Source organism: Scyliorhinus torazame, chromosome 4, assembly GCF_047496885.1.
Source record: "Scyliorhinus torazame isolate Kashiwa2021f chromosome 4, sScyTor2.1, whole genome shotgun sequence".
Classification (NCBI taxonomy): domain Eukaryota; kingdom Metazoa; phylum Chordata; class Chondrichthyes; order Carcharhiniformes; family Scyliorhinidae; genus Scyliorhinus; species Scyliorhinus torazame.
Genome location: NC_092710.1, coordinates 316,073,009 through 316,092,480, shown reverse-complemented (window position 1 = coordinate 316,092,480; position 19,472 = coordinate 316,073,009). Strand labels below are relative to the sequence as shown.

At 47.3% G+C, this 19,472-nt stretch overlaps 1 protein-coding gene across 1 annotated transcript in view; it reads left to right on the top strand.

The window, feature by feature from the left end:
* rmdn2 (regulator of microtubule dynamics 2) overlaps positions 1 to 19,472 on the top strand; it is a 244,687-nt gene that overhangs the window by 202,346 nt on the left and 22,869 nt on the right. The gene's annotated exons all lie outside the window — the stretch shown is intronic.

Here is a 19,472-nt window from a genome sequence, read left to right as displayed (position 1 = left end):
TAGAAAGGAGACACAGAGCTTCTTGTAGAGTCGGCTTCCACATTGCTGGAGGAGGTGCTGACAACAGGGGGACTGGAGAAGGGGGTAGTGTCGGCGCTTTACGGGGCTATTTTGGAGGAGGAGATGGCGCTGCTAGAAGGGATCAAGGCAAAGTGGGAGGAAGAGTTGGGAGAAGGTGTGGAGGAAGGGTATTGGTGTGAGGTGCTCCGGAGGGTGAACGCCTCCACCTCGTGCGAGGTTGGGGCTGATACAACTGAAGGTGGTGTATAGTGCACACCTTAAAAGGGCGAGGATGAGCCAGCTCTTTGAGTGGGTGGAGGATGTGTGAGCGTTGCGGGGGGGGGGGGGGGGGGGGGGCGACCGCAAACCACGTTCATATGTTTTGGTCCTGTCCTAAGCTGGAGGATTACTGGAAGGAGGTTTTTAGGGTAATCTCTAAAGTGGTGCACGTGAAACTGGACCCTGGCCCTCGGGAGGCCATATTCGGAGTTGTCGGCCCAGCCGGCGTTGGAAACGGACGGGGAGGCAGATATTGTAGATTTCGCCTTGTTGATTACCCGAAGGTGGATTCTGTTAGGGTGGAGATCAACTTCTCCACCCTGTGCCCTGGCGTGGCGGGGGGACCTGCTGGAATTCTTGACTCTTGAAAAGGTCAAATTTGAACTGAGGGGAAGGATGGAGGGATTCTACAATTCATGGGCGTTATTCAGTATGCACTTTCGAGAATTGGATCACATCGAACATTAGGGAGGTGTGCAGGGACGGTTGGGGGAGAGGGACTGTATGTGTTAATGGTGACTATGGGTGATTCCTGATTCCTTTTTGTTATTTGTTTATGTTTTCCATGCGGGCTAATGTCTGGGGTTTGGTGGGAGGATCGGTATGTTGTTATTGATATGGGGATTGACATTACATTCATTACTGATTATTGTTTATTATTGGGCGTAGGTTTGCGAGAAAATGTGAAAAAGGAGAAAAAATATATATTTTTTTAAAAGAAAATAGATTTTAGTTTTAAAAAAATACAGATTTTCATTTTATATGAATTAATATTATATATGTTAGGTGAACTTTAATAATTATATACTGAATGTTTCTATGCTGCTTTATTGCTGTTTTGTTTTTGCTGGCAATCGAGGTGATAATTTTCAATAGTTTTTTTTTATACTATCTTTCATAGGATGTGGGTGTAGCTGGCAAGGCTAACATTTGCCGCCCATCAATAATTGCCTTTGAGAAGGTGATGATGAGTTACTATGGGGTCACATTGGAAAATAGTTTGTGAAATGCACTACTGTAATCATAGAATCCTCACAGTGCAGGAGGCTATTCGGCCCAACCCTGCACCAACCCTTTGAAAGTTAGGTCCCCATCCTATTCCATAACTTAGTAACTCCACCTAACCTTTTGGACACCAAGGGGCAATTTGGCATGGCCAGTCTACCTAACCTGCACATCTTTGGACTGTGGGCGGAAACTGGAGCACCCGGAGGAAACCCATCCAGACACTTAGAGAAAGTGCAAACTCCACTTAGACAGTCACCCGAGGCTGGAATTGAACGCAGGTTCCTGGTGAAGTGTGGCAGCAGTGCTAATCACTGTGGCCACCATGCTGTCCTTTGCTTCACTCCACATGTACATAATCCAGCAAGGTCATGTTCTGTTGTTAGTATGCACTTCATCCTGTATTATAAACATTAACTGCATTGAATGTTGAAATGCTGAGATCATTCGGTTGATTTGATACAAATCTATTGGTCCACAGTCTTGACAGTAATAGTAAACACCAGGAAAACAAATGTTTCTATCCACTTGAAGTCTAATAATTTCACCTATTTGAAGTGGCTTTGAGTAATTTACATTCACTACAAATTCAAAGCTTTAATTAATTCATGGTCACAAAAAAACCTTCAGACCTTATAATCTTCGGCTGCACTCAGCCGTGAAGAGTTTTGGCTGCAGACTGTTGTTGACGCCATTCTGCTTCTTTACCATCCTCCCAAATGTTGTATGTGTCATCTTTGTCTTGTGGCTGAAGGTCCTTACCCTATAGTGACTCCTTTTGTTGTTCCCCATTGAACATAATCCCCATTGGCACAGCAAAACTACAAATAGAGACACTGGTGTAGATTTTCAAACCTTGGTAGGGAACACAAGCTGAGAGAAGTTGCAGCTCCACCAACCCAACCTTTAAAAATGGCTGCCCAGAGATGGAGGTGCAGGCTGAATTAAATTCGGGGCAGGTGACCCAGGAAGAAGTGAGGAGACGTGAGGTGTGCTGGGTGAATGGGCTACCTTGGGGGTCCAGCAATGTATCCAAAATGTTTTTTTAAAAGAATCAAACATGAAACATGCCAACCCATGCCACCTCATGTCACCCACATAAATTCTCATCATCAGTGCCGACATACAACCTCAAGTACCCTCCAAGCCCTATATAGCCCCTAAGCTAACTTACCTCCATCACATGCCAACCTATGTCCCTCACCCATCACCCTTTGCCATTACATGCACCATGCCAATTCGCCTAGTAATCACCATGGTCAGACCTCAGGACATATACAAAGATGATGAAAATAAAGTTCTACAAAATATCCTGCCGATATCACTTGGGGAGGCAGGGACATAGCGATAATATCACTGGACTAGCAATCCAGAGGCACTGGCTAATGCTCTGGGGATACAGGGTCAAATCTCACCATGGCAGCTGGTGGAATGTAAATTCAATTAATAAATCGAGAATCAAAATCTAGACTCAGTAATGGTGACCATGGAAACATTGCCGATTGTCATAAAATCCCATCTGCTTTACTAATGTTCTTTAGGGAAGTGTTATGATCCTTAACCAAATTGCCAAGTTCTTGGTGTGGCCCAGTTAGGGACCAGTAACTTATTGTTTAAAGTAGACAAAGTTTGAGATACAAGAAAGAGAATAAAGCCTTAATATTCCACAGGTTTTGACCAAACAAATTGAATTTTGCAATGCAAGGACAAATAGGTAAAATGATTTACAACTTCTATCTTATATCCAGAGTTAATATGAGGTACATGTGAATCAATGGGAAAACTGTGGTCGAACCAACTGCATTTCAGAATAAATAGCAAACGTGACCAAGACAGATACACCGCCCAGTCCATCACACGAACCCGCCTCCCATCCATTGACTCCGTCTACACCACCCGCTGCCTGGGGAAAGCAGGCGGAATAATCAAAGACCTCTCCCACCCGGCTTACGCACTCTTCCAACTTCTTCATCGGGCAGGAGATACAGAAGTCTGAGAACACACACGGAGAGATTCAAAAACAGCTTCTTCCCCGCTGTTACCAGACTCCTAAATGACCCTCTTATGAGCTGATCTCTTCACACATCTTCTCTACCAAGTAGTACAAAACTCCTGTATCTATGTTTACATTGTGTATTTTTTGTTTGCCCTATTATGTATTTTCTTTTCATGTACAGAATGACCTCTCTGAGCTGCACACAGAACAATACTTTGCACTGTACCTCGGTACACGTGACAATAAACAAATCCAATCCAATGTTTTTTTTCAGCAACCCACCCAGACAGTAAACACTTTGAATCAACTAATGTCACGAAACATGTCCCATTCCCATATCACAACACCAATCCCGTCCCCATAAAAATAGGAATTGCAGTGTTCGGGGAGCCTCCCATTATGGCAAAAACCTGTGCCCCTCTTTTTGACCTCTATTGGAGAAAACCACTAGTCTACAGACAGTGGAAGCATTGTTTTGGCATTCCAATGCCATACTTAATGTGGGCACTAGTTGTAATAATAATCGCTTACTGTCACAAGTAGGCGTCAATGAAGTTACTGTGAAAAGCCCCTAGTCACCACATTCCGGCACCTGTTCGGGAAGGCCGGTACAGGAATTGAACCCGCGCTGCTGGCCTTGTTCTGCATTACAAGCCAGCTGTTTAGCCCACTGTGCTGATCCAGTGGTACGACAGTAAACCTGCAAGTGTGAGTTTCTGAAAGGACGCATAAACCAAATTTGCAGAGCCCTTGTCCATAAGCAACGTCATTACTGTCCAGGCTCAAAGAGTGGGATGTTGGGAGGGGCAGAAGCTAAAAGTACCTTGAGCAGAGGCCTACGTGGAGCAATATTCACACACTATTTGCATATTAGAGACTTCCTACCCCTTCTGATCCGTGAAGCCATTTTCAGGAGAGCACATAATGACGTGTATGTCCTGGGGAAAGTTGTAATTAGCCGAAAGCCCAGAGCCTTATCCCGCTGTTTCTACTTGTTCATGGACAAGCGATTAAATAATTTGCTGTAAACATACTATCTGCTTAATTCAAACATGATGTGGAATGCCGGCGATGGACTTGGGTGGGCACAGTAAGAAGTCCCACAACACCAGGTTAAAGTCCAACAGGTTTGTTTGGAATCACTAGCTTTCGGAGCACTGCTCCTTCATCAGGTAAGTCACTCACCTGATGAAGGAGCAGCAATTCAAACATGAACTACAGACTGAGGTTGCTGGCATAATGGGCAGCAAGGTAGCACAGTGGTTAGCACTGTTGCTTCACAGCGCCAGGGATCCGGGTTCGATTCCCGATTTGGGTCACTGTCTGCGGAGTCTGCATGTTGGATTTGTTTGGATTTGTTTGTTGTCACGTGTACCAAGGTACAGTGAAAAGTATCAACAGATCATTAAGTACATGAAAAGAAAATTAAATAAAAGAAAATACATAAAAGGGCAACATAAGGTTCTCCCCGTGTCTGCGTGGGCTTCCTCCGGGTGCTCCGGTTTCCTCCCACATGTCCCGAAGGACGTGGTGTTAGGTGATTTGGACATTCTGAATTCTCCCTCAGTGTACCCGAACAGGCGCTGAAATGTGGCAACTAGGGGATTTTCACAGTAACTTTGCTGCCGTGTGATGCACAATCAATAACTCTCGAGACGAAGGGGAGTCATATCTAATCAGCTTTAATCAGCTAGAACTGTACCCAGCAGCGATGATACAGAAAGTGAAGGCTGCTGGGACGGCATCAGTTCTTATACCCCGCCTCTCAGGGCGGGGTTATGTACATTAGCATTTGGTAGACCCTTAGGTCTAGCCAATGGTCATTCATCTCTCAGGTACAATACCTGGTATTACCACACCGTGTTAATGTAAGCCTACTTTTGACACTACTAAAGATGATTATTATTATTAAAACTTTAACTGCAACAGGCATAATTACCAAACCCAAACATTTTAACTTCTGGTTAAGTGAAGGCTGCAACAGAGGATAGCAACAACATGAGGCAACACAGATCTGTGACAGTCGTTCTGGAGAACTGTACTCTTCTATGCAATTTTCCATGAAAAGTGCAATATGTATCCATGGGCATGTACATTCTTTAAAGTAAAAGGATCTCCAGACTATGCTCCTCCTCAGTACTATCCACGCAACAAGTTCAATGTGCTTCTTCCACCTGTTGCTCCTGCTCCTCCCACTGGCAAATCTTTTGTGACCAGTTTTTAGTAATCTTCCAGAATGTTGTCTACAGAAACTCAAAATTCTTCATAAAAAAAACCAATAAAAAATCTGTTCACCAAGCATTCACATCGATTTAAATGATAGCAGATGCTTTCCCATTTAATACTGTTGGAAATTACTATTTCTACTCTGTACAGCCAATGCCTGGCCATTCTATCCCTGTATCAATAAAGTATCACTCAATATCATGGGGAAATTCTGATACAACTTGGCAATTGATGATACTGAAAAAAGGGGAAATAATAGACTACAGCAAAAAGTATAAAAACAGGACTTATGCAGGCATAATACAGCTTCTACCCTCTGGATCCCTGTCAAAGTTTTGTTTTGAGGATAAGATTGTGTTTTAATGGGAAAAATGGACATTTCAAATTTGTACAAATAGAACATAGAACAATATAGCGCAGTACAGGCCCTTCGGCCCACGATGTTGCACCGAAACAAAAAGCCATCTAACCTACACTATGCCATTATCATCCATATGTTTATCCAATAAACTTTTAAATGCCCTCAATGTTGGCGAGTTCACTACTGTAGCAGGTAGGGCATTCCACGGCCTCACTACTCTTTGCGTAAAGAACCTACCTCTGACCTCTGTCCTATATCTATTACCCCTCAGTTTAAAGTTATGTCCCCTCGTGCCAGCCATTTCCATCCGCGAGAGAAGGCTCTCACTGTCCACCCTATCCAACCCCTTGATCATTTTGTATGCCTCTATTAAGTCTCCTCTTAACCTTCTTCTCTCCAACGAAAACAACCTCAAGTCCATCAGCCTTTCCTCATAAGATTTTCCCTCCATACCAGGCAACATCCTGGTAAATCTCCTCTGCACCCGCTCCAAAGCCTCCACGTCCTTCCTATAATGCGGTGACCAGAACTGTACGCAATACTCCAAATGCGGCCGTACCAGAGTTCTGTACAGCTGCAACATGACCTCCCGACCCCGGAACTCAATCCCTCTACCAATAAAGGCCAACACTCCATAGGCCTTCTTCACAACCCTATCAACCTGGGTGGCAACTTTCAGGGATCTATGTACATGGACACCTAGATCCCTCTGCTCATCCACACTTCCAAGAACTTTACCATTAGCCAAATATTCCGCATTCCTGTTATTCCTTCCAAAGTGAATCACCTCACACTTCTCTTCATTAAACTCCATTTGCCACCTCTCAGCCCAGCTCTGCAGCTTATCTATATCCCTCTGTAACCTGCTACATCCTTCCACACTATTGACAACACCACCGACTTTAGTATCGTCTGCAAATTTACTCACCCACCCTTCTGCGCCTTCCTCTAGGTCATTGATAAAAATGACAAACAGCAACGGCCCCAGAACAGATCCTTGTGGTACTCCACTTGTGACTGTACTCCATTCTGAACATTTCCCATCAACCACCACCCTCTGTCTTCTTTCAGCTAGCCAATTTCTGATCCACATCTCTAAATCACCCCCAATCCCCAGCCTCCGTATTTTCTGCAATAGCCTACCGTGGGGAACCTTATCAAACGCTTTGCTGAAATCCATATACACCACATCAACTGCTCTACCCTCACCTACCTGTTCAGTCACCTTCTCAAATAACTCAATAAGGTTTGTGAGGCATGACCTACCCTTCACAAAGCCATGCTGACTATCCCTGATCCTATTATTCCTATCTAGATGATTATAAATCTTGTCTCTTATAATCCCCTCCAAGACTTTACCCACTACAGACGTGAGGCTCACCGGTCTATAGTTGCCGGGGTTGTCTCTGCTCCCCTTTTTGAACAAAGGGACCACATTTGCTGTCCACCAGTCCTCTGGCACTAATCCTGTAGCCAATGATGACATAAAAATCAAAGCCAAAGGTCCAGCAATCTCTTCCCTGGCCTCCCAGAGAATCCTAGGATAAATCCCATCAGGTCCCGGGGACTTATCTATTTTAAGCCTGTCCAGAATTGCCAACACCTCTTCCCTACGTACCTCAATGCCATCTATTCTATTAGCCTGGGGCTCAGCATTCTCCTCCACAACATTATCTTTTTCCTGAGTGAATACTGACGAAAAATATTCATTTAGTATCTCGCCTATCTCTTCAGACTCCACACACAATTTCCCATCCCTGTCCTTGACTGGTCCTACTCTTTCCCTAGTCATTCGCTTATTCCTGACATACCTATAGAAAGCTTTTGGGTTTTCCTTGATCCTTCCTGCCAAATACTTCTCATGTCCCCTCCTTGCTCGTCTTAGCTCTCTCTTTAGATCCTTCCTCGCTACCTTGTAACTATCCATCGCCCCAACTGAAACTTCACACCTCATCTTCACATAGGCCTCCTTCTTCCTCTTAACAAGAGATTCCACTTCCTTGGTAAACCACGGTTCCCTCGCTCGACGCCTTCCTCCCTGCCTGACCGGTACATATTTATCAAGAACACGCAGTAGCTGATCCTTGAACAAGCCCCACTTATCCAGTGTGCCCAACACTTGCAGCCTACTTCTCCACCTTATCCCCCCCAAGTCACGTCTAATGGCATCATAATTGCCCTTCCCCCAGCTATCACTCTTGCCCTGCGGTGTATACTTATCCCTTTCCATCATTAACGTAAACGTCACCGAATTGTGGTCACTGTCCCCAAAGTGCTCTCCTACCTCCAAATCCAACACCTGGCCTGGTTCATTACCCAAAACCAAATCCAACGTGGCCTCGCCTCTTGTTGGCCTGTCAACATATTGTTTCAGGAAACCCTCCTGCCCACACTGTACAAAAAAACGACCCATCTATTGTACTCGAACTATATCTTTTCCAGTCAATATTTGGAAAGTTAAAGTCTCCCCTAATAACTACCCTGTTACTTTCGCTCTTATCCAGAATCATCTTCGCCATCCTTTCCTCTACATCCCTAGAACTATTAGGAGGCCTATAAAAAACTCCCAACAGGGTGACCTCTCCTTTCCTGTTTCTAACTTCAGCCCATACTACCTCGGAAGAAGAGTCCCCATCTAGCATCCTCTCCGCCACCGTAATACTGCTCTTGACTAGCAGCGCCACACCTCCCCCTCTTTTGCCTCCTTCTCTGAGCTTACTAAAACACCTAAACCCCGGAACCTGCAACATCCATTCCTGTCCCTGCTCTATCCATGTCTCCGAAATGGCCACAACATCGAAGTCCCAGGTACCAACCCATGCTGCCAGTTCCCCTACCTTGTTTTGTATACTCCTGGCATTGAAGTAGACACACTTCAAACCACCTACCTGAACACTGGCCCCCTCCTGCGACGTCAAATCTGTGCTCCTGACCTCTATACTCTCATTCTCCCTTACCCTAAAACTACAATCCAGGTTCCCATGCCCCTGCTGCATTAGTTTAACCCCCCTCCAGCCCCCAAAGAGCACTAACAAATCTCCCCCCCAGGATATTTATGCCCCTCAGGTTCAGATGTAGACCATCCTGTCTGTAGAGGTCCCACCTTCCCCAGAAAGAGCCCCAGTTATCCAGAAATCTGAATCCCTCCCGCCTGCACCATCCCTGTAGCCACGTGTTTAAATGCTCTCTCTCCCTATTCCTCATCTCACTATCACGTGGCACGGGCAACAACCCAGAGATAACAACTCTGTTTGTTCTAGTTCTGAGCTTCCATCCTAGCTCCCTGAAAGCCTGCCTGACATCCTTGTCCCCTTTCCTACCTATGTCGTTAGTGCCAATGTGGACCACGACTTGGGGCTGCTCACCCTCCCCCCTAAGGACCCGGAAAACACGATCCGAGACATCACGTACCCTTGCACCTGGGAGGCAACATACCAAACGTGAGTCTCTCACGCTCCCACAAAATCTCCTATCTGTGCCCCTGACTATAGAGTCCCCAATTACTAATGCTCTGCTCCTCTCCCCCCTTCCCTTCTGAGCAACAGGGACAGACTCCGTGCCAGAGGCCCGTACCCCATGGCTTACCCCTGGTAAGTCCCCCCCCCCACAAGTATCCAAAGCGGCATACTTGTTTCTCAGGGGAACGACCGCAAGGGATCCCTGCACTGACTGCTTTTTCCCAGTCCCTCTTACAGTTACCCACCTATCTCCAATCTTTGGTGTAACTAATTCCCTGAAGCTGCTATCTATGACCCCTTCTGCCTCCCGAATGATCCGAAGTTCTTCCAACTCCAGCTTCAGTTCCCTAACTCGGTCTTGGAGGAGCTGGAGATGGCAGCACTTCCTGCAGGTGAAATCAGCAGGGACACTAACTGCATCCCTCACCTCAAACATCCTCCAGGAGGAACATTGCACTCCCTTCCCTGCCATTCCTCTAACTTTCTACCAAGACCTGGCTAACAACTAAATTAAATTTTTTATAAAAAATAATAATAATATAATAAAATATGGTACTTACCTCAGACCAATGGGTTTTATTATTAGGTTAGAGGAGGAGGGCGGGTGGGAGACACTACACGTGTAGTGTCTCGGGTTTCCTCTCCACCAGAATGTATTGGTGAGGGTCTTCCCAGACGTCCGCGGGTCGACTTCCTGTTCCCGCCTAAAACACTAATTTTTTTTAAAAAAATTCTCAGCTCCTGCTGAAATTGACTAACCAGCCAGCTCCACTCCCGCCGAAATCGACTGGCCTGCCCCTGCAAAGACAAGTGCTTTTAAAGGACAGACTTACCTCCCAGCAGCCACTTCCGCACTGCTCCCGCTGAAACTGACTCACCAGCTGTTCTCCCGCCGAAATCGACTGGCCTGCCCCTGCAAAGACAAGTGCTTTTAAAGGACAGACTTACCTCCCAGCAGCCACTTCCGCACTGCTCCCGCTGAAACTGACTCACCAGCTGTTCTCCCGCCGAAATCGACTGGCCTGCCCCTGCAAAGACAAGTGCTTTTAAAGGACAGACTTACCTCCCAGCAGCCACTTCCGCACTGTTCCCGCTGAAACTGACTCACCAGCTGTTCTCCCGCCGAAATCGACTGGTCTGCCCCTGCAAAGACAAGTGCTTTTAAAGGACAGACTTACCTCCCAGCAGCCACTTCCGCACTGCTCCCGCTGAAACTGACTCACCAGCTGTTCTCCCGCCGAAATCGACTCTATTTGTCAAAAGTCCAAAAATATTTTGTATCTGTCATAAAAGGGAGTAAGGAACCTAAAACACGGTACGGTTTTAGCAGGCACGGTAGCACAGTGGTTAGCAGAGTTGCTTCACAGCTCCAGGGTCCCAGGTTCGATTCCTGGCTTGGGTCACCGTCTGTGCGGAGTCTGCACGTTCTCCCCGTGTCTGCGTGGGTTTCCTCCGGGTGCTCCGGTTTTCTCCCACAGTCCAAAGATGTGCAGGTTAGGTGGATTGGCCATGCCAGATTGCCCCTAGTGTCCAAAAAATGTTAGGTGGGGTTACAGGGATAGGGTGGAGGTGTGGGCTTGGGTAGGGTGCTCTTTCCAAGGGCTGGTGTAGATTCGATGGGCCGAATGGCCTCCTTCATTGTAAATTCTATAATTATCATTAGAGAAAAAGTACTAGGCAAAACGAGTGGCCTTAAAGGCTGACAAGTTCCTCGACATGGCAGCCTGCACCCCAGGGGCTTAAAAGAATGGCTGCGGATGTGGTGATTGCATTGGTTGTAATTTTCCAAACTTCCCTGGATTCTGGAAATCCCAGCGGATTGGAACACTGAAAGGTAATGAACCTATTCAAGAAAAGAGGGAGACAGAAAGCAGGAAATGGTCAGTTAGCCGAACATCTGTCAGAGGAAAAGTGCTGGAATCAATTATTAAGGAAATAAGAAATAAGGAAATAATGACAAGGCATTTAAAAAATAGTATTAACATAAGAACTAGGAGCAGGGGTAGGCCATCTGGCTTCTCGAATCTGCTCCGCCATTCACTAAGATCATGGCTGACCTTTTTGTGGACTCAGCTCCACTTACCCGCCCGCTCACCATAACTCTTAATTCCTTTACTGTTCAAAAACCTATCTATCTTTGACTTAAAAACATTCAATGAGGTAGCCTCAACTGCTTCACTGGGCAGGGAATTTCAAAGATTCACAACCTTTTGGGCGAAGACGTTCCTCCTCAATTCAATCCTAAATCTGCTCCCCTTTATTTTTAGGCTATGCCCCCTAGTTCTAGTTTCACCCGCCAGTGGAAACAACCTTCCTGCTTCTATGTTATCTATTCCTTTCATAATTTTATATGTTTCTATAAGATCCCCCCTCGTTATTCTAAATTCCAATGAGTGTAGTCCCAGTCTACTCAGTCTCTCCTCATAAGCTAATCCTCTCAACTCCGGAATCAACCTTGTGCATCTGCTATGCGCCCCCTCCAGTGCCAGTACATCCTTTCTCAAGTAAGGAGACCAGAACTGTGCACGTACTCCAGATGTGGCCTCACTTGCACCCTATACAGCTGCAACATAACCTCCCTGCGTTTAAACTCCATCCCTCTGGCAATGAAGGACAAAATTCCATTTGCCTTCTTAATTACCTGGTGCACCTGCAAACCAATTTTTTGCGATTCATGCACAAAGACACCCAGGTCCCTCTGCACAGCAGCATGCTGCAATTTTTTACCATTTAAATAATAGTCCATTTTGCTGTTATTCCTACCAAAATGGGGTGGAGGTATGGGCTTAAGTAGGGCGCTCTTTCCAAGGGCCAGTGCAGACTCGATGGGCTGAATGGCCTCCTTCTGCTCTGTAAATTCTATGAAATCCATGAAATAAGGGGATATCCATTCAAGATAGAGATGGGAAGGAGTTTCTACTCTGAGGGTCGAAAATCTTTAGAATTCTCTACCCCAGCGAGTTGCGCAGACTGAGTCATTAAATTTATTCAAGGTTGAAATGGACCAATTCTCAAATGATATGAGGGTCAGAGTTATGAGAAATAGAAAAGAAAATGGAGTAGAGACCATGTTGCAGCTGTATAGAACCTTAGTTAGGCCACACTTGGAGTATAGTGTTCAATTCTGGTCGCCACACTACCAGAAGGATGTGGAGGCTTTAGAGAGGGTGCAGAAGAGATTTACCAGAATGTTGCCTGGTATGGAGGGCATAAGCTATGAGGAGCGATTGAATAAACTCGGTTTGTTCTCACTGGAACGAAGGAGGTTGAGGGGCGACCTGATAGAGGTATACAAAATTATGAGGGGCATAGACAGAGTGGATAGTCAGAGGCTTTTCCCCAGGGTAGAGGGGTCAATTACTAGGGGGCATAGGTTTAAGGTGAGTGGGGCAAAGTTTAGAGTAGATGTACGAGGCAAGTTTTTTACGCAGAGGGTAGTGGGTGCCTGGAACTCACTACCGGAGGAGGTAGTGGAGGCAGGGACGATAGGGACATTTAAGGGGCATCTTGACAAATATATGAATAGGATGGGAATAGAAGGATACGGACCCAGGAAGTGTAGAAGATTGTAGTTTAGTCGGGCAGTATGGTCGGCACGGGCTTGGAGGGCCGAAGGGCCTGTTCCTGTGCTGTACATTTCTTTGTTCTTTGTTCATATAGCAGCCATTATCTTATTGAATGGCAAAACAGGCTCCAGGGGCCTTATGGCCAACACTTGCTTCAATTTTTACATTTATTTTGTTCTTATTTTCTTATGTCACCAATCAGATTGGCAGCATTAGCTTTGACTTTGGCAAGCATGAGCAGACAGCCTGGCAAAAACAAGCGATTTGTCTGCCAACAGGATTTGCTCGATACCAAACTTTGTTATTTGCTTTGGTATCGACACTTCGATCAAAAAAGAAACAGACACCAAGGCCATTTGAATTTGAGCCATGGATCTGCTACCACTGTCACATCAACCCATTTGACCATTTCCACTTTCACTACATATGACATATTCCTGGCATTAGTAACAGGACAGAATGCATAATACTGCTTCTTTAGTGCTTTGGGATCGACACTTCGATCAAAAAAGAAATAGACACCAAGGTCTCTAATAGTATCTGAAAAGAGAAAGAAACGGGTTAGTGTTGCAGAAGGAATTTCTGAAACATTTTTACTTGCAACTTTGTTATCTATTTACTTTAATTAACTGAGTGCATCATGCTAAACTTCACTGCATAATAGGATGTAATAAAGAAATCTGTCAGAGGTATTAACTTTCAATGAAATGTTTAATATATATACATGGAAATATACAGAGAAAATAAAAGCAGGAGGAGGCCATTCGGCCCATCGAGCCTGCTCTGCCATTCATTATGATCATGGCTGATCATCAAGTTCAATACCCTGATCCCACCTTTACATAGAACATAGAACATAGAACAATACAGCGCAGTACAGGCCCTTCGGCCCACGATGTTGCACCGAAACAAAAAGCCATCTAACCTACACTATGCCATTATCATCCATATGTTTATCTAATAAACTTTTAAATGCCCTCAATGTTGGCGAGTTCACTACTGTAGCAGTTAGGGCATTCCACGGCCTCACTACTCTTTGCGTAAAGAACTTACCTCTGACCTCTGTCCTATATCTATTACCCCTCAGTTTAAAGTTATGTCCCCTCGTGCCAGCCATATCCATCCGCGGGACAAGGCTCTCACTGTCCACCCTATCCAACCCCCTGATCATTTTGTATGCCTTTATTAAGTCTCCTCTTAACCTTCTTCTCTCCAACGAAAACAACCTCAAGTCCATCAGCCTTTCCTCATAAGATTTTCCCTCCATACCAGGCAACATCCTGGTAAATCTCCTCTGCACCCGCTCCAAAGCCTCCACGTCCTTCCCATAATGCGGTGACCAGAACTGTACGCAATACTCCAAATGCGGCCGTACCAGAGTTCTGTACAGCTGCAACATGACCTCCCGACTCCGGAACTCAATCCCTCTACCAATAAAGGCCAACACTCCATAGGCCTTCTTCACAACCCTATCAACCTGGGTGGCAACTTTCAGGGATCTATGTACATGGACACCTAGATCCCTCTGCTCATCCACACTTTCAAGAACTTTACCATTAGCCAAATATTCCGCATTCCTGTTATTCCTTCCAAAGTGAATCACCTCACACTTCTCTACATTAAACTCCATTTGCCACCTCTCAGCCCAGCTCTGCAGCTTATCTATATCCCTCTGTAACCTGCTACATCCTTCCACACTATCGACAACACCACCGACTTTAGTATCGTCTGCAAATTTACTCACCCACCCTTCTGCGCCTTCCTCTAGGTCATTGATAAAAATGACAAACAGCAACGGCCCCAGAACAGATCCTTGTGGTACTCCACTTGTGACTGTACTCCATTCTGAACATTTCCCATCAACCACCACCCTCTGTCTTCTTTCAGCTAGCCAATTTCTGATCCACATCTCTAAATCTTTCCCCTATATCCCTTGATCCCTTTAGCCCCAAGAGCTATATCTAATTTCTTCTTGAAATTACACAATGTTTTGGCCTCACCTATTTCTATGGTAGTGAATTCCACAGATTCACCACTCTCAGTGAAGAAATTTCTCCTCACCTCAATCCTAAAAGATTTATCCCTTATCTTCAAACTATAACCCCCACCATCGGGAACATTCTTTCTGAATCTACCCTATCTACTCCTGTTAGAATTTTATAAGTTTCTATGAGATCTCCTATCACTCTTCTAAACTCCAATGAATATAATCCTAACCAACTTAGTCCCTCCTTCATATGACAGTCCCGTCATCCCAGGAATCAGTCTGGTAAACCTTCGCCGCACTCCCTGCACAGCAAGAACATCCTTCCTCAGATAAGGACACCAAAACTGCACACAAAACTCCAGGTGTGGCCTCACCAATGATGTCCCCTAGGGTTATGCATTTACTTACTTGCAATGCAAGCGCTTCATTTGACTCATATAATTGCAGTAAAACATCCCTATTCCTAAACTCAAATCCTCTCACTATGAAGGTCAACATAATATTGCCTTCTTTACTGCCTGTCGTAGCTGTGAGCTTACTTTCAGCGACGGATGCACAAGTACACCAAGGTCTCCCTGAGTATCCACGTCTTTCAATTTACACCCATTCAAATAATAATCTGCCTTCCTATTCTTGCTACCGAAGTGGATAATCTCACAACCAGCTGGGGCTGGTTTAGCACAGGGCTAAATCGTTGGCTTTGCAAGCAGACCCAGGCAGGCCAGCAGCATGGTTCAATTCCCGTACCAGCCTCCCCGAACAGGCGCTGGAATGTGGCGACTAGGGGCTATTCACAGTAACTTCATTTGAAGCCTACTTGTGACAAAAAGCGATTTTCATTTCATTTTATTTCATTCATTTATCCACATTATACTGCATCTGCCATGCATATGTCCACTCACTCAGCTTCTCCAAATCCCACTAAATCATCCCTGCATCCTCCTCACCCAATTTTGTATCATCTGCAAATTTGGAGATAATACATTTAGTTCCCTCGTCCAAACCATTAATGTATAATATGAACAGTTGGGGTCCTAGCACAGATCCCTGCCGTACCCCATTAGTCACTGCCTGTCAATCAGAAAAAGACCCATTTATTCCAACTTTTTGCTTCCTTTCCGCAATTAGATGATGCATGTTTACTTCAATTTGTGCTATCAATTCATTGTTGCAAATGCTGTGTGCATTCAGATGGAGGGCATTACGTTTTGTCTTATTATTTTCAAAATGTCTAGCCTTATATGTTGGTACACTCTTAAGTTTGTACTTTTGGCTTCCGGTTGCGGCTATGCCTTGGTATGTCGCACATTCGGCAGCTCCCGCCAAGAACGGACTTTTGGGCCCTTTTGAGGAGCCCCAGCGATACTTGGACGACGATTCCTGGTGTGGGAAGGCAGCAGTAAGGTTTCCCCAGCACTGTATGGAGTGGACCAGAAGTGGAGCGATTTTTTTTAAAAAAGTGGTTTTGGAGCAGAGAGGAGAGCGGGTGCGGAAAAGTAAGATGGCGGCGGGTGGAGACCAGGCAGCGTGGGCGCAATGGTCGCGGGAGCAGCAGGAGTTCCTGAAGAGCTGCTTTGCGGAGCTGAAAGCAGAAATGCTGGCCCCAATGAAGGCGTCGATAGAAAAGCTGGTGGAGACCCAGAAGGCCCAAGGGGCGGCGATTCGAGAGGTGCAGCAGAAAGCCTCTGAAAACTAGGACGAGATTCTAAGCCTGGCGGTGAAAGTAGGGGCGAACGAGGCGCTACACAAGAAGTGGCAGGAAAAGTTTAAAGGACCTGGAGAATAGGTCGAGGAGGAAGAATCTCCAGATTCTGGGTCTCCCTGAAGGGGTGGAGGGGTCCATCGTGGGGGCATATGTAGCCACAATGCTGAACACGTTAATGGGCACGGGAGCCTTCCCGTGGCCCTTGGAGCTGGATGGGGCTCACAGAGTCCTGGCAAGGATGCCTAAACCCAATGAGCCGCCAAGGGCTGTAGTGGTGAGGTTTCACCGCTTCATGGACAGGGAGTGCGTCCTGAGATGGGCGAAGAAGGAACGGAGCAGCAGGTGGGAGAATACGGAGATCCGTATTTATCAAGACTGGAGTGCAGAGCTGGCTACGAAGAGGGCTGGATTCAACCGGGCCAAGGCGGTGCTCCACGGAAAGGGGGTGATGTTCGGGCTGTTGCAGCCAGCGCGACTTAGGGTCATTTTTCAAGATCGACCATTATTTTGATACGCCGGATGAGGCGTGGACCTTTATACAAAATTAGAAGTTGGACTCTAACTAAGGGTTTGATGTGGGGTAGGGTTTGTTTTTTCACTGTTGTGTGGGAAAGCTGGGGAGTGGGAAGGGGTGAGTGGATGTGATATGTGGGTCTGTGGGCTTAGGTACTGTTTTGCAGGGGCTGGTCCCCGTGTGCGAAGGGGGGAGGGGGGGCAGGAGGCCCTGGGTCGTGGGGAGCTGGGGTGAGGTTGTAGGAGAAAGGAGCTACGCCATTGGAGGCGGGGCCAGCCCAGATGGAAAACGCAGGCTTTTTCCCGCATTGAGGAAGGGGGGGCCTGAGGGGAGGGGCGGTGCTGGAGGGGTGCTCACATCGGCCTGAATGGGGGGGATGGGATGGTGATTCCACACGGGGGGGCCGTTGGCAAAGGCGGGAGCGGCCGGGGTCAGCTGACTTACGGGAGTGCAAGGGGGGGAGCAAGGGGGGTAGACGGTGGTCAAGCTGGGGAGGGTGAGGGGGGGTGTGGTGGCTGGGTTGCTGCTGTACTGACCGAAGGGGAGCTGGAGGTAAAAGGGAGAGTCGGGGCGGGGGTCCACCGCCTGGGGGACTGCAGTGTGCAGGAGGCGTGGTCACGTGGCTGGCCTAAGGAAGGGGATGGTTAGTCGGCAGTGGGGGGGGGGGGGGGGGGGGGGGCGAGTAGCCCCCTGATCCGGCTGATAACATGAAATTTGAGGGGCCTAAATGGACCGGTCAAGAGGGCCCGGGTGTTCACGCACTTAAAGGGACTGAAGGCATACGTTGTTATGCTTCAGGAGACGCACTTGAAGGTGGCAGATCAGATCAGGCTGAGAAAGGGATGGGTCGGGCAGGTCTTTCATTCAGGGCTGGATGCTAGGAACAGAAGGGTTGCAATACTGGTGGGGATGCGAATGTCGTTCGAGGCGCTGAATATTGTGGCGGATAATGGGGGTCGATACGTGATGGTGAGTGGTAGGCTGCAGGGGACCCGGGTGGTACTGGTGAATATGTAAGCCCCGAATTGGGATGATGCAGGGTTTATGAAGCGCATGTTGAGTCGGATCCCGGATCTGGAAGCGGGGAGCTTGGTAATAGGGGGGGACTTTAATACGGTACTGGACCCAGCATTGGACCGATTCAGGTCAAGGACGGGTAAGAGGCCAGCTGCGGCCAAGGTGCTAAAGGGTTTAATGGACCAAATGGGGGGAGTGGATCCATGGAGGTTTGCCAGGCCTGGGGCCAGGGAGTTCTCTTTTTTTCTCCCATGTACATAAGGGATAGACTTCTTTGTGATGAGTAGGGCACTGATCCCAAGAGTGGAGGGAATGGAATATTCGGCTATAGCGATTTCGGACCATGCCCCGCACTGGGTGGAGCTGGAGTTGGGGGAGAAGAGGGGCCAGCGCGCACTGTGGCGCCTGGATGTGGGACTGTTAGCGGATGAGGAGGTTTGTGAGCGGGTCCGGGGGCGCATTCAGAGATACATAGAGGCCAATGATAATGGGGAGGTGCAAGTGGGTGTGGTTTGGGAGGCTCTGAAGGCGGTGGTCAGGGGAGAGCTAATTTCAATTAGGGCTCGCAGGGAGAAGAGAGAGAGGATGGAGAGGGAGAGGTTGGTAGGGGAGATAGTAAGGGTGGACAGGAGCTATGCAGAGGCCCCCGAAGAGGGGCTGCTGAGGGAGCGACGGAACCTCCAAACGGAATTTGATTTATTGACACTGGGAAGGCAGAGGCTCAGTGGAGGAAAATGCAGGGGGCAGTGTATGAGTATGGGGAGAAGGCGAGTCAGATGCTGGCGCATCAGCTACGTAAGAGGGAGGCGGCGAGGGAGATTGGAAGAATCAGGGATAGGGGGGGAATACGGTGCGGAGTGCGGTTAAAATAAATGAGGTATTTCGGGATTTCTATGGTGACCTGTACAAATCAGAGTCCCCGGAAGGGGGAGAGGGGATGCGACGATTCTTAGATCAACTGAGGTTCCCGAGAGTGGAGGAAGAGCAGGTGGCTGGCCTGGGGGCCCCAATGGGGCTGGAGGAGCTGGTTAAGAGATTGGGGAGAATGCAAGGCGGGCAAGGCCCCGGGACCGGATGGGTTCCCGGTTGAATTTTACAGGCAGTATGTGGATCTGTTGGGCCCGTTGCTGGTGAGAACCTTCAATGAGGCGAGGGAGGAAGGGTCTCTGCCCCCGACAATGTCTCGGGCGCTGATCTCGCTGATTCTCAAGCGGGATAAGGACCCACTGCAGTGCGGTTCGTATAGGCTGATCTCGCTCCTTAACGTAGATGCCAAGTTGCTGGCAAAGGTCCTCGCTATGAGGATTGAGGATTGTGTCCCGGGAGTGATACATGAGGACCACACGGGGTTCGTGAAG